This window comes from Amblyraja radiata, chromosome 20, assembly GCF_010909765.2.
Source record: "Amblyraja radiata isolate CabotCenter1 chromosome 20, sAmbRad1.1.pri, whole genome shotgun sequence".
Classification (NCBI taxonomy): Eukaryota; Metazoa; Chordata; class Chondrichthyes; order Rajiformes; family Rajidae; genus Amblyraja; species Amblyraja radiata.
The window spans coordinates 22,745,285-22,758,789 of NC_045975.1; the positions used below are offsets into that span (position 1 = coordinate 22,745,285).

The 13,505-nt window shown below is 45.3% G+C and overlaps 1 protein-coding gene and 1 long non-coding RNA gene across 5 annotated transcripts in view; one reads left to right on the forward strand and one right to left on the reverse strand.

The window, feature by feature from the left end:
• Positions 1 to 13,505, forward strand: part of ppp1r32 (protein phosphatase 1 regulatory subunit 32) — an 81,954-nt gene that overhangs the window by 61,369 nt on the left and 7,080 nt on the right. For 3 of the 4 annotated variants that reach the window (XM_033039038.1, XM_033039040.1, XM_033039041.1), the window contains one exon: positions 4,413 to 4,711. The exons of the other annotated variant lie outside the window; for it this stretch is intronic. The gene's annotated coding sequence lies outside the window, so the exon portion shown is untranslated. Of the gene's footprint in view, positions 1 to 4,412; positions 4,712 to 13,505 lie in introns of those variants that run through there. 4 annotated transcript variants of the gene reach the window in all.
• The window catches only part of LOC116984716, a 34,285-nt gene continuing 23,951 nt past the window's right edge, over positions 3,172 to 13,505 (reverse strand). The window contains exons 2-3 of the long non-coding RNA XR_004415107.1: positions 12,069 to 13,300; positions 3,172 to 3,637 (exon numbers count right to left, since the gene is read on the reverse strand). This is a non-coding gene — a long non-coding RNA (uncharacterized LOC116984716). The remainder of the gene's footprint in view (positions 3,638 to 12,068; positions 13,301 to 13,505) is intronic.

Genomic DNA, 13,505 nt, shown 5'->3' on the forward strand with positions numbered 1-13,505 from the left:
GCCCAAGTGGGACAGGCCCTTTAATTGTTTTATAAAGCATACACCATTTGTTGCACTCGTACTTCATCCAATGTAATCATTCAGACTACAATGTAATCAGTGTGACAATTTGCATTGCAGATTTTTCTACCGGAAGGTGGTGTTGGCAATAGTTACAAAATGCTAAGCGACAACTATACAGTAAATCCAGTAACTCTGGATCTTTGATGCAAATAACTGGCCACTAATGACCTATGACACAAGGAACTGCAGATGCTGGATTACCAGAAAAGACAAATAGTGTTGGTGTAACTCAGCAGGCCAGGCAGCATCTCTGGAGAACATGGCTAGGCAATGTTTAGGTCAGGAAGGACACAAAGTGCTGGAGTAACTCGGCGGGTCAGGCTGCGTCTCTGGAGAACATGGATAGCTGCACTTTTGGGTCGGGACCTTTGTTCTGACAGATTGTGGTGAGGGAAGATAGTTTGGGTTGCGGCAGGGCCTGGCAAGTGATAGGTGGATACAGTTGAGAGGGGTTTTAGATTAGCAGAGGGGTGGACAAAGACCGGAGATAAAAAGGAGACAAAAAGGATGTCAGATAAGAAGCAAAGAGGTGGGAGGGATATGGGTGAAACAGGATAGGGTGCGGAAGGGCTGTCGGAACAATGTCTGCCTAAGGTGCTGTGAGATAAGGAAATAAAGATAGAAGAGGCATGAAATGTGAAGTCAGAGAATTGAGTATAGGTGAAAGGGGATGGTGGGCGGAACGGAGTAATGGGTGCGCATCCAGGTGGGACACAGGGAAGAGAGGGGGGAAAGGGGGAGAGGGTTGTTAACTTAAAATTGTTAATAATAAATAATAACAATGAATTCACGATGAATGTTCAGATCCACGTGAATTGTGTCTGGAAACTTGTGTGCTGCTACCGAATATTAAACAGGATTGTGCTTGCTCCAGCCACCACTTCATAGTTGTCCCACAAATACTCGTACACTTCCCGTTGTACACTTCCTGCAGTGACACAGTGGCGCAGCGGTTAGAGCTGCTGCCTTACAGCGCTGGAGCCCGGGTTCAATCCTGACTACGGGTGCTGTCTGTATGAAGTTTGTATGTTCCCCCTGTGACAGCGTGGGGTTTTTTCCGGGTGCCCCTGGTTTCCACCCACACTCCAAAGAAATGCGGTTGTAGGTTAATTGGCTCCTGTAAATTGTAAATTGTCCCTAGTGTCTTGGATAGAACTAGTGTATGGGGATTGCTGGTGCCTGCTTCCGGCCTGTAACAATAAAACTAAAATATGATGTGTCAAACTTCACTACAATAAGTAAAACTACTGTTTACAAACCACAGTTTTCATCAAAGCTCAATGCCTTGGTGTAAAAAACAAAGAACTGCAGATGCTGGTTAATACACAAAAGAATACAGAGTGCTGGAGCAAATCAGCAGGTCAGGTACTATCTGAAGAAGGGGCTCGACCAAAACGTCACCTATCCATGGTCTCCATGGATCGTAAATCACGCGTCATCATGCCGTCTGGTGCATGTGATGTCATTAGAATACCCTGCGGCGCGCGGCGACGCATGGTTACACACGGTGACGTAACCATGCGTCACCATGCGATACACGTGAGACGTCGGGACGCCAGCGTGTGACGCCAATGCATCAGCGTGCGTACACGATACGTCACGCAGGTAGCGCGCGAGGATTTCGTGCAGCACAAAATCTTGGAGTGCCGTGCGATACCGTGCGCAACTCCACACTCCTCCACGCCTCACCATGCGCCCGTCCCGCGCTACCCACACGCTACCGTGCGTCACAACGCGACGACCACATTTTTGGAGATCGTGTAAATGGCGCGCAAATGACGGCCAAGTGGGGCAGGCTCTTTAGTGTTCAATTGTCTCCACTGAGACTAGAAGCCTTGCACTGTGTCGCCTGAATGTTCAAAGGTCTTTGCAAACTGTCTCCGTGTGCCTCCGAAAATCAGTCTTCTAAAAATAATTGATAAACCAAAATAATTAAATATTTAAACAGATAAAATAACTGTACTTAGGGAGCTTATCTTACTGATGTAAATGACTTAAAACATTAATGCTAATTAAAATAGAGGAAAATAAGAGGTGGCACAGTGGTGCAGCTGGTAGAGCCGCTGCCTCATGGTGACCCGGGTTCCATCCTAACCTTGGAGTTTGCACGTCCTCCCTGTGATTGTGTGGGTTTCCTCCGAGTGCTCCGGTTTCCTCCCACATCCCAAAGACGTGCGGATTAGTAGGTTAATCGGCTTCTGTAAATTGCCCCTAGTGTGTAAGGAATGGATGCAAAAGTGGGATAACATAGAGCTGGTGTGAACGGGGAATCACTGTGCAGCGTGGATTTGCTGGGCCGTGGGGCCTGTTTTCATGCTGTATCAACAAACTAAAAGCATTTCTTCTGTCCCTCTAAATTGCTACGTTTGGCTTTAGCTAATAATACTCCATCTCACATTTCGAAAAGTTGTGGAATACACACTACAATACCAACATATCCATGTTAACCCTTAATTAGTGTCATTTCTCCAGCATCAATCGTTGAGTTTTGATAAATGAATACACATTAATGTCCTCTCAGACCTCCTACAGGCTTACGTTAATTTATTCAGTCCCTAAAGATATTAGTCTGTAATTGCTATTATTAAGAGACAGAAGAGGAAACAGATGCTACATTAATACTATTTGTGTAAAGAAAAGAGAGGACTCAAAATAAACACTCTGACCTTCCCAAGTGTTGTTCTGCATCAAGTACGTCTGATTATCCATGTAATGAAGTTGCACGAAAAAGAGCCATTTATTTTAATAAATGTTTCCTCGTTATACTGGGAAAGTAGAGCAGTTTTAAAAGACAGGCACTGTGCATTTTCACATTAGTTTGCAAGTTTACGCGTGGCTGAAGCTAAACACAATGGTTACAAAGGCACTTTATTTCTCACATGTACTGAGGAAGGAACTGCAGATTACACGCAGTTTACATCAAAGATAGACACAAAATGCTAGAGTAACTCAGCGGGTCAGACAGCATCTCTCGAGAAAGAAAATAGGTGAAATTTTGGGTCTGAAGAAGGGTCTCCACCCAAAATGTCACCTATTCATTTTCTCCAAAGATGCTGTCTGACCCGCTGAGTTACTCCAGCACTTTGTGTCTATCTACAGTTAAATTCATTTTTGTATACAGTTCAATACAAGTATACTATACATCAGCACCAAGATACATCTTAGATAAGCATCTCAGATACAGTAGTGTATAGCGTACACTGAGGCAGTTTAGAGTGACACCAGTTTCTGGTGCCATGTTCAAGTCCCAGTTGTTGTAAATGCAGTTGTCTTGACCTTACCATGAAGGCCCGTTATCCTGGCGACGTTGCAAGGCGGGCCTGGCCAAGCGTAGCCCTGGTAGCCTTCACCGCTGTAGGTCGCGTCTGGTCCCAATGTTTGGCCTCTTGGATGGCGCCTAGTCCAGCTGAGCCCCAGGCTGTTCCAGGGCCTCCAGTGGCCCACTCCACCGTCAAGGTAGTGCAATCCCTGTCGCAGCCGAAGTGCTTACTTCCTCTTAGAGCGGGCGAGCCGGGCCCTACAGGTGGGTTCCCAATCTGTGGACATTATTCCATTCCCTGGTCCGTGGATAGCCCTGTTGAACACAACAAAACACTGTTTGGACTCTTCAATTCCAACCTCATCCCACTCCCACTCACACTTATATACTACTGATTACCTCCCCACCATCTACACCTCACACAGCCTGTGAAAAGGGGCTATCATAATCAACGACTTGACCCACCCCGGTCATTCTTTCACCCTGCTCCTGTCGGGCAGTAGGTACAGAAGCTTGAAAGCGCACACCACCAGACTCAGGAACAGTTTCTTCCCCACCGTTCTTGGTTCATGGTCCTCCAAAATATTCCAAATGGAATTTAAACTGGAGGTGGTAACTTATCAGGCTTCTAAACGGTCCTTCCATCAGCTAGGACACTGTCCGATTCACCTCTACCCCATTGCGGACATTGGCCTTTGTGTATGGAACTGACGTGCTACGACGCTGATAACTATATTCTGCACTCTGTATCTTCCCCTTTGCTCAACCTGCAAACCCGCAAGTCTTTGGGATGTGGGAGGAAACCGGTGCACCCGGAGGAAACCCACGCGGTCACAGGGAGAACGTGCATGAGAACAGCATCCGAGATTGGGATCGAACCTGGGGATCTGGCGCTGCAAGGCAGCGGGGGGGGGGGGGGGGGCTCTGTCAGCGAGACTATTCCTTTAAGTTTGGTGTTATTATCAACCATAACTGGTTGCTAAGCAGAATGATTGAGTTCAGGAAACAGCTCGTTACTGGGACTGCTGAACTAAAAAGATGACAGGAGTTGGCACATCGATGCCGTCACAGAATTCTTTTCTCTCTACAGGAAGTGCTGGATATGTTCAGTGACTTCTTCTCCAGAAGGAAATGGCCTCCCCGGACCTGAAGTTCACATTGGGACACCGAATTCAGCAACTAGCATTTGTTCGTTACATCCCTTCAATAACCAGAGGCTTACGTCTCAGAAGAATATTTTTATTTCTCTTGATTCCGTTAAATATTGTTGATTCTGTTGAACTTTGGTTGTGAGATAGTGTGAACAATCAGCAATATGATTAAGTTTCCACTCTTGTTTAAAGAAAGCAGACAGTCCTTCATTATTAGAAATAAATGAGTTACACAACAGTTGACTTTTTACTGATAGAGGATGTGCACGACATTTGCAATGTAGAAAAATAATCTTTATATGTTTATAATGTCACTGGTTGAGATATGGCAGTCCTGTAAATCATACACAGAGGACTGGTCTCATACTGTGGAAGTCCCAGTAAGAAGATAAGAACATTGCAATGCTTTTAAAAATCACCTTATATGGATAGCAGATTGAGGGAGAGTGGGATCTGAGTAAAGAATCTTTGACTGCTGTTCTCAGTGTGGGCTCCTATATATCGGTGAGACCAAGCACAGACAGGCAATCTTTTTGCTCATGGTTTCCATACTTTTTAACTCCCCTTCCTATTTCCACACTGACCTTTCTGTCCTGGGCCTCCTCCACTGTCAGAGTGAGGCCACGCGCAGATTGGAGGAACAGCACCTCCTATTTCGCTTGGACAGCTTGCAACCCAGTGGTAGGACGTTGATTTCTCCAATTTCAATTAACCCCTTCATTCCCTCTGTCCCCCTTCCCCCACCCTAATCATCCTACTAGTTCCACTGTTCACATCACCTCTTCCCCAGCCAACAATGGGCCAGTATGGGCTCCACACGTCCTTGGTCATCTGTTGCCCGCCCTGCTTAGTTCTGGCCTTTTCTTACCTTTAGTCCCCTCCCCTCTACTTTCAGTCTGAAGAATGTCCTGACCCGAAACATCACCTGTCCTTTTTCTCCAGAGATGTTGCCTGTCCCACTGAGTTACTCCAGCACTTTATGCTTATCAGCGGTATAACCTCTGACCACAGTTCTTTGTTTAACTATACTTGCCAACTAGTTAGGGAATCATTGAGTCATACAGCACAGAAACAGGCCTTTCAGCCCAACTTGTCAATGCTGACCAAGTTGCCATATCTAAGCTTGTCCAATTTGCCTGTATTTGGCCCATATCCCTCTAAACCTTACCTATCCATGCCCCTGACCAAATGTCTTATAAATCTTGTCAAACTACTTGCCTCATATGGCAGCTTGTTCCATATACCCACCACGCTGTGTGAAAATGTTGCCTCTCAGGTTCCTATTAAATCTTTTTTGTTCTGTCCTTCCCCATCTTACAGTCTGAAGAAAACATCACCTAAACCTTTTCTCCAAATATGCTGTCTGACCCATTGAGCTACTCCAGCATTTTGTGTCTACGTGAGCTCATGAATTGGGTTTCAGTCATAATCTGGTTAGTGGTTGGATCTCGTTGCACTTATTTTGTTATCCCAAGCTAATGAAAATGAGCATGATACCGAACAGTGCATGTGGAATTAGGCTGCAGATGAAATCTGATTCCTGAGTTTCCATGCACATTGAATAATAGATGTGCTAAGATGCCATCTCATTTCTGGAGTGCCACTCTGTTGCACAACAATGTTGGCTGATGGCTTTGCACAATAAAACACCACACTATGTGCTACTTTTCCAAACAAATTCATTTCAATTGAGGTATTAGAGTTACATTCCCAACAACTCCAGAGGACATAGGTTTAAGGTGCGAGGGGAATGATTTAATAGGAACCTGTGATGCAACTTTTTCACACAGAGGGTGGTGGTTGTAAGGAACGAGCTGCCAGAGCAAGTGGGGGATAGAGGGATAGAAGGGAGGGAGGGAGTGACTGACTGAGGGTAAGTGAAAGGAGAGGGAGAAAGAGGTGAGGGAGGGATAGGGGGAGGGGAAGAAGAGAGGGGAAAGAAGAGGGAGGGTGAAGAGGAGGGGGAGAGAGTGCTAGGGATGAGGGGAAATGAGCTGCAGCTGTGCAGTTGGGGGCTATGGGTGAGTGGTGGAATATTGCATTGGGGGAACAAGCCTCCTGTGTGACAGGCACCCAACAGGTCCCACTTAGTCTTGTTCATTAATAATGAGTGCAACCAGAAACATTGGACTGGGCCTTTGTGCTTTTTTTGCAATAACATTGCAGTTTTTAATTTATAGAACTTTTTAAATGTATTATGTTATCTATGAGTACTGTGTTTACAGACCTATTAAGCTGCTACAAGTAAGAATTTCATTATTCTGTTTTCGGTACAAATGACAAGAGTCTTTCATTGAAATTCTTATTGGAGATGGGCCAGATCTTGGAAACATACTCGGAGCAGGCAGCTTTAAGTTGTGATTGAGATTTTGCCCTTCAAAATTCTCTTAAATGCATTCCTTAAGAAGTATATCCAGAATTCTCTGTTTCTTTTTATATTAAAAACCCATGCACATGCAGAAAAATGTCCTATCGCTTGGCAGTCCCATTTCTTATCATTTGCTTTTCCCATTCTTCTGCTGGTTTAGGAATAGTAGTATACAAGAGTCGCCAAGCTTTGGCGCAATTTTCATGTCCCCATTGGTACATGTGCAGAGTTCTTAAGGGCCTGTCCCACTGTACGAGCTAATTCAAGAGCTCTCCCGAGTTAAAAAAAAAAATCAAACTCGTGGTAAGCACGTAGAATATATGTAGCGGGTACGTCGGAGCTCGGGATGTCTCTTAGTGGCTCGTAACGCTAACGGCAGGTACTGGGGAAACGCGGTAAGCTCGTGAAGACTCGTGAAGATTTTTCAACATGTTGAAAAATGTCCACGAGAGCCCCGAGTACCTACGAGCAGCTATTACTGTAAGTCTCCGAGTTCGAATCAGGGGAAACTCGGGAGAATTAGCTCGTACAGTGGGACAGGCCCTTTACCCTGACCATAAAGGCCCATTGTCTTGGCAGCATTGCAGGGTCGGCCTGGCCAAGTGAAGCCATTAGTGTCCTCTACTGCTCCGTGCCACTGTAGGCCGCGTCTGATCCACGCGCTCGGCCTCTTAGAGCGCTGCCCGTTCCAATAATTCAATGATACTTTATTGTCACATGTATCTAGGCACAGTAAAATTATTTGTTTTGCATACAATCTGGTAAAATCAAACTATAGTTTAGTTTAGTTTAGATTTACAGTGATTCCGCACCATCCATGATCCCCGCAGACCAACACTATCCTACACACACCAGGGACAATGTACATTTAAACCAAGCCATTTAACCTACAAACTTGTACGTCTTTGGAGTGTGGAGGAAACCGGAGCACCTGGAGAAAACCCACCTGGTCACCAGGAGAACGTACAAACACCACACAGACAGCACCCATAGTCAGGATTGAACTTGAGTCTCTAGTGCTGTAAGGCAGCAACACTACCAATGTGTCACTGAGCCACCCTAATAGATAAGCACAATCATGGATAAGTACAGAACAATTGTAGTGTAAGCATAGTAGACTTCACTGGGGCAGTACACAAATGCCGATCCCCTGGCTGCTGCAGGGCCTCCAGTGGCCCATTCCACCGTCGTGGTGCATTGCACCGCCTCTCACAGCCGTTCCGCTCACCGACTCTCCATTCCTTATGTCTTCCATCGCTGCCGCCATCTTGGATTTTTCAACCCTCCTCTCCAGGCCTCGGGGCTGAGCAGGGAAACGCTCAGCGGCTCGCCTTGTGGGGATGGCAGGTGAGCCAACCCCGTTGCCGGGGGATACCTGCGGCACTACGCTCTGTCGCGCGGCTCTGCGATAAGCCGTGATAAACCTGAAGCTACAAGAAGTGATGGCTGGCGGTATCTGCAATTAAAGCCATGGCAAGCACCGCAACCAAGAAAAACACACAGCGGCACACACACAGAATAAATATTAATTCTTATTTCAAATAACCTGCATCTTCTTCAGTCGTGAAAGAATCCAAGGCATTTATAATTTATGGCTATGTATATCGTGGCAGAATAAATTTCCTTCTTCGTGATTGGAAACACAATGTTCCCGAAGGAATCAAGTAAAAAGGATTTACTAGACATTGTATGCACAGGTAACACAAACACTGTCAGTCAGAACAGCATCTGGAACTAGCTATGCACTAGCAATGAACCCTGTCAGTATTTGTTGGCGTCAGCTCTGACAACTAGCATGTTCTGCATATCATTACTGGCCGTCCTTTGTTAATAAAGACTTGTCAGGGATTGCATTAACACAAGAATGCTGAGTAAATTTCTGGTAAGTGATAGCGAATGTCATAAATTATTAAGACTAATGTACTGTAATTAGGATATGTCCATCACAAAATATGATCTAAGAGTGATGGAGTCATAGAGTCTTACAGCGTGGAAACAGGCCCTTCAGCCTAACTTGACCCCACCGGCCAACATATCCCACCTGCCCGCATTTGGACCATATCCCTCCAAATCTATCCTATCCAAATTCCTGTCTAAATGTGTCTTAAACTTTGTGATAGTACCTGCCTTGACTACCTCTTCCTGCAGCTCATTCCATTTCCCCACCACCCTTTGTGTGAAAAAGTTATTCCTATTAAATCTTTCCCCCCTCACCTTAAACCTATGTGCTCTAGTTCTCGATTCCCTCACTCTGGGCAAGAGACTCTGTGCCTCTACCCTATCTATTCCTCTACACCTCTATAAGATCACCCCTCATCCTCCCGAGCTCCAAGGAATAGAGCCCCAGCCTGCTCAACCTCTCCCTATAGCTCAGGCCCTTGAGTCCTGGCAAGATCCATATCAATCTTCTCTGCACCATTTCCAGCTTGACAACATGCTGTTTGGCTGACCGTGGTTGGAAGAGTTCATTGGACAGCACAGTGGGACAGCAGTAGAGTTGCTGCCTCACAGAGCCAGAGACCTGGATTCGATCCTGACTATGGGTGCTGCCTGTATGAAGTTTTAAGTTCTCCCTGTGGCCTCGTAGGTTTTATCCGGATATTCCACATTCCAAAGGCGTGCAGGTTTGTAGGTTAATTGGCTTCGGTAAAAATGCTCCGACTGTGTAGGGAATGGGTGAGAAGGTGAGATGACTGGGAACAGTTGTGAATGGGTAGGAAGGAACTACACATGCTGGTTTAAGCCGAAGATAGACACAAACTGCTGGAGAAACTCATTGGGACAGGCAACATCTCTGGAGAGAAGGAATGGGTGACGTTTCAGGTCGAGACCCTTCTTCAAACCCGAAACGTCATCCATGCCTGTCACCCATGCCTGCCTGTCCCGCCAAGTTACTCCAGCATTTTGTGTCCATTGTGAATGGGTGATAGATGGTCCGTGAGGACTCGGTGGGCCAAAGGGCCTGTTTCCATGATGGATCTTTCAATCAATCAATCAACCAACCAATCAATCAATCAATCAATCAACCAATCAATAGATCAATCAATCAATCAATCAATCAATCAATCAATCAATCAATCAATAATACACAAGGAACAGTCACTTGCTTCTGAGATCCATCATGGACAAAAAGGTGATTCGTTGCCAGGTGCAACATTCCGACTGTCTCAATGGATTCCTTGACCCTTGACTACTCAATTGGGTTAACACAAAGAACCATTTGTTAGAAGCACACAAACGGAACACACCGTCTACCAAACTACACAACCCACTGCCCTGCCACTGAGCTCTTGCCCCACCAATGGCAAAGCCTGTAAATCCCACCTTGACCTCAGCAGCCACCTCAGAAGCCACGGAAGTCATCCGAGTCACCCTCAATCCCAAAATTCAGCCCGGGATGAATATTATTGTTGCCATTGTGCATTGACCCATTAAATAATGTTTTTCCTCACAAGAGTGGTCGGTGCTTGGACCACGCTGCCCTGGGGTAGTGGTGGGAGGCAGATACGATTTTTCGTAGTGAAGAGACTTTTAGCTGGGCCTATGGATATGCAGGGGATGGAAAGATATAGATCACATCCTAGTACAGGAGATTAGTTTAACTTGGTACCATGTTCGGTAAGGACATTGGGGGCTGAACTGTGCTGCACTGCTCCATGTTCTAAGGAGGATGGTTATGTGTCTTTCAGGCATCTAAACCTAGAAATATAGAATGGTAATGTTGCTGCATGGACAGCTCAATATTCCATTGACTTATCTTGGTCAAATATAATAAGCTGTTGCTCATCAATTTAATAACTTCTCCTGCCCTCTCCTTACCTTGGAGGACTTACACAGTTCCCGCTGCATCAAAAAATCCCAGAGTGTTATAAAGGACATTTCCCACCCCGGACACTCCCTGTTTGAACTGTTACCGTCAGGCAGACGGTACAGATCTACAAGGACAAGGACAAACAGACTTAAAAACAGTTTTTACCCCACTGCTATAAAGGCACTAAATGTAGCCGCCAAGGAACGTAGGGGCGATACATACGAAGAGACTGTGAAATCGACAGAAGGATGTAGGGCTGGGTGTTTATGAGTGCTATTTTTATGATATTTATTTTAGTTGTTTATCTTGTATCGTTAGCTTTTAGAAATGTTTGAATGGTGCACTGACTGGCTGACATTTTACAATTTCGTTGTACATGGTTCATGTTACAATGACAATAAAGAAACTATTCTATTCTATTCTATTCTAACTTGTCTGCTAAAACAGCTGAACACAGTTAGTGTTCATAAGCAATTTAATAATAGGCTCCAAATCCTGATTGGAGATGGACGTTACTATAAGCTACGACTATTAGATAAATATAATGACACTCCACCAGTGTAATTAGTCTTCTACATATACTTCCACAGTAACACTTGTTGGCAACAATCCTGATCCATTTCTTGATCGTATTTCATCTCACATCTATCAGCTCACACACCAATTCTCCAGTGTAGATCATACAGGGTTGCTATCTGCACTGAGATGATGGTAGTACTCATAGAAACAAGCCCTTTGGCCCAACTCGGCATGGTGGCGCAGTGCTAGAGTTGCTGCCTTACAGCGTCAGAGACCCTGGTTCGATCCTGACTACGGGTGCTGCATGTACGGAGTTTGTACGTTCACCCCGCGAGCACGTGGGTTTTCTCCGAGATCTTCGGTTTCCTCCCACACTCCAAAGACGTACAGATTTGTAGGTTAATTGGCTTGATATAAGTGTAAATTGTCCCTAGTGCGTGTAGGATAGTGTTAGTGTGCGGGGATCTCTGATCGGTGCGAACTCAGTGGGTCAAAGGGCCTGTTTCCGCGCTGTATCTCTAAACTAAACTATACTAAACTCATCCTTGGCGACCAAGGTGCCCCAGCTATGCAACTCCCACCTGCCTACGTTTGCCCCATATCTCTTTAAACCTATCGTATCCAGGTACCTGTCCTAGTGTCAGTTAATGTACCTGCCTCAACTACCTCCTCTGGCAGCTCGTTTCATATACCCATCACCCTCTGTGGAAATAATTGCCCCTCAGGTTCCTATTAAATCTTGCCCTTTTCACATTAAACCTCTGTGTATTAATAAAGGGAATGATCAATGACTGGACTGAGACCAAAACACCACAGCAGTTCAAAACCTGAAATATAAAACTGAAAACAAGGAGCTGCAGGTGCTATTGCAAAATATAAAGTGCTGGAGGAATTCACTTGGTCAGGTAGTATCAGGTGGATGGGATGGACAGATGACGTTTTGGGTTAGGACCCTTCTCCAGACAGACTCACTGAATCTGTTTCTTCTGTGACCATTTGGGAACCGTATTCACTGTATTGCAGATAACTTAAATCACCCCCTTGCAAGGTGACACATCAATGGTTCAATGGTGCTTCTATTCAACGTGTTTTGGTGCCATTTTCAGAGTCCAGACCATGCTCTAGTTGATACGAGCAGTGCCCGGTCCAGGTGAGCCCCAGGCTGCTGCGAGCCTTCAGCCATCGCCTTCCTTGGACATGATGTCCATCCCCTTGCAGTGCCGAGCAAATCCCAGGCTTCTGGGGATTCTTCCCTACATGAGAGACAGTAAACTGAGGCAATGTCTCTGTGTTTTTGAAAGATCAAGAACATAAAGATGGAGCATTAAAGCCCCAACCTGATTACCATGAGAAAGGACAAAGCAAGTGATTGCTGGACTTTTACTAAGGCAGATGCTTTAATAGCTACAGAAAGAAATGCAGGGGATGATGCCAGGACACAGATCAATTATTTTTTATCAAATACATTGCAATTGGATGGTGGACAGGTCCAGAGGAGGAAACAGCTGTGGTTTATTTGTTCAAACTGATTGTACAAGATTGTACAAACTCTGTACAGACAGCACCCGAGAATGTGCAAACTCCGTACAGACAGCAGCAAACCCGGGCCTCTGGTGCTCTACCGCTGTGTCACTGTGCTGCCCAGTTATGTCACAATTTGCCACAGCAAACTATCAACAGATCCCATATTAAAGACTGATTTTAGTGCACAAAATCAGCCCACGGTTTACTGCAGATAAACATCAAATGCAGGAGTAACTCAACGGGTCAAGCAGCATCTCTACAGAAAAGAAGTAAATTATGTTTCGATTCAGAACCCTTTTTTGCACAGGGTTCTTACCCGAAAACGTCACCCATTTTGTGTCTATCTGGTAGAAACCAGCGTCTGCAGTTCCTTCCTCCACGGTTTACAGATACTGGTTGGGGGAGAGGGGGCCTGAGGGGGAGTTAAATGTTATGGCATTTGTTTACTGCCACTCTAGCCTTTACAAACTATTATATTCTTCTTAATTATTAAAGCAACTTCTCCCATTTCTCTGCGGATGTGGATGTTGTCTGTTGCAGTATACGGTGGCTGATGCTGGCCGACTCAGTATCGATGCAAAGAACAGAAGGTCTCTTACACAAGCCTGTAAACAAATTGAAAACTGCTTTTAAAATTATACACTGGAGCATGACTTACTTAAAGCCAATATATGGGAGTCTTATAGACAATAGACAATAGACATTAGGTGCAGGAGTAGGCCATTCGCCGTTTCGAGCCAGCACCGCCATTCACTGTGATCATGGCTGATCATCCACATTTAGTACCCCGTTCCTGCCTTCTCCCCATAT